We start from the raw sequence: 1915 nt of genomic DNA on the forward strand, positions 1-1915 counted from the left end.
TATATCTAACAGCTGTTGGTATTAAAAAAATGCGCATTATGCAATTAAAAGTTTAATAAAATTTGCACATAGGATTCACTAGAGAAAAATGAAAGTATCATATAAAAACATTTTGTTGCCTCTGCTATTACTCGAAAAAAAAAAAAAAAATGAACAAAAGGAAAAAAAAACAAACAAAAAGGATAATACAACAGTTGGTGATTTGTGGTCATAGCCCAAGGAGTTAATAATACAGATATTAAATGTCAAACACAATGCTGGGACAGTGTCGAGAGAGAGGGAGAACAGAGGCTAAGGTCGTTGGCAATCGTTGAAATTGTGTTGGGCTCCTCTGAGCTATCAGTCGTCGTATGGAAGCAGGAGTCGTGGTTGGCCAGTGCAGATGCTCAGGATGTATTACACCCCTACTTCCTCTGGTCATCAAAACTGTTCAAGTAATCTGAAAGAAGAAGAGAAATAAGTTACGAGTAGTTTGGAAACCAAAGAAAGGACGCTCTGGTTTGAGTGTTTATTTGTACCTCGACTCATCTTCCTGTTTTCGTGCTCTAGAAGAGCCCACAATCCTTCAGGTTGTTTTTGATGATGACGTCGGTGACAGCGTCGAAAACGAACTGCACGTTCTTCGTGTCCGTGGCACAGGTGAAGTGGGGGTAAATCTCCTTAGTTTCTTTCTTCTTGTTCAGGTCCTCAAACTTGGTGCGGATGTACTCGGCGGCCTCGTCGTAGTTGTTGGCACCTTGTCGAGAGGGGAAATACAAAGCACAATGAGAAAACAGTAGGGGAGGACGAACTCAGAAAGTGACAGACAGAAGCCGGAAAAACAAAATCCAAGAAAAAGAGAGAACAGCACATTTATAATGATCATTAAAATGACACATGACCTCTTCCACTTGATTGATATCAGTAAAGCGGCCTGTCCTGTGTTAGACTGATGTCCCATGCACAACCCTGCACAGGATATAATGAACTGCTGGACTCATTTGAACATCAAGTGGACCTCATTTGAATAAACCCCTTGATGAACACTTGAAGTGAATAGCCTCACAAAGACTGGAAATGCCAGAGTAAAACTGGTTAAGATTGGTCTGATTTTCACATGGAACATGTGTACACTTCAAAGACAACATGAAAATGGCATTAGAAACACATTTAACTTCTGTAATGTGATGCATTTCTGAGTGGAAATTAATATTCAGCTTGACAATATTATTGGTTAAAATAATTTTTCCAGCCTGTACAGCCTTGGTTAAATGAATAGTTCACCCAAGAATGAAAATGTGCTGAATATCTTGTGAAGTGAAAAAGCTGCGTGTTTGTAAGAAACAAACTGTTGCTTCTGGCCAAAACAGTCTATAATCCATAATAACGCTTCCTCCAGTGAAAGTCCAATCTCCTGTTGTCCTGTCACATCGAAATCCACAGACACATTTGTTCAGAAAGGTTTTGGACTGTTGTAAAGCTTGTAAACATGCTTGAACTGTCCATATTTCTCCTCATTCAGACGAGACAATATTTTCACTGCAAGTACTCTGGATGGAGGACTCATGTTTTAGCTGGAAGCAGCGGTTTGAAGTAGAGGCGCCGCGGGATTAAATTCCTGAATAAAACGCAGTAGCGGTCGGTAACTCTGGTGTAATTTGAACGGGAGCGGGCGGTCTAACAAAATCCTGTTCCCGACGTCCATTCAGAACAGCATATCTGCGCTTTATTCTTATCGTCCACCAGTAAAGCCTGCACTCGGACTGTTATGCACGTGCTGCACGCATGCTTTCTGCGTCACGCGTTTTATTTGCGGGGTCTGTACGCAGCATGTGCATAACGATGCTCAGAGCAGGCTGTACCGGTAGTAAATATATGGCCCTCAGACAGAACAGGCAGGTTGTCGATGAGTGACAGAGCAGAATAAGGATGGAGC

The 1915-nt window shown here is 41.7% G+C and overlaps 1 pseudogene; it reads right to left on the reverse strand.

Moving 5' to 3' along the window:
- Nucleotides 1-24: 24 nt before the first annotated feature.
- The window catches only part of LOC107718201 (guanine nucleotide-binding protein G(i) subunit alpha-2-like), an 83491-nt pseudogene continuing 81600 nt past the window's right edge, over nt 25-1915 (reverse strand).

Source organism: Sinocyclocheilus rhinocerous, unplaced genomic scaffold, assembly GCF_001515625.1.
Source record: "Sinocyclocheilus rhinocerous isolate Xijiao unplaced genomic scaffold, SAMN03320098_v1.1 scaffold1111, whole genome shotgun sequence".
Classification (NCBI taxonomy): Eukaryota; Metazoa; Chordata; class Actinopteri; order Cypriniformes; family Cyprinidae; genus Sinocyclocheilus; species Sinocyclocheilus rhinocerous.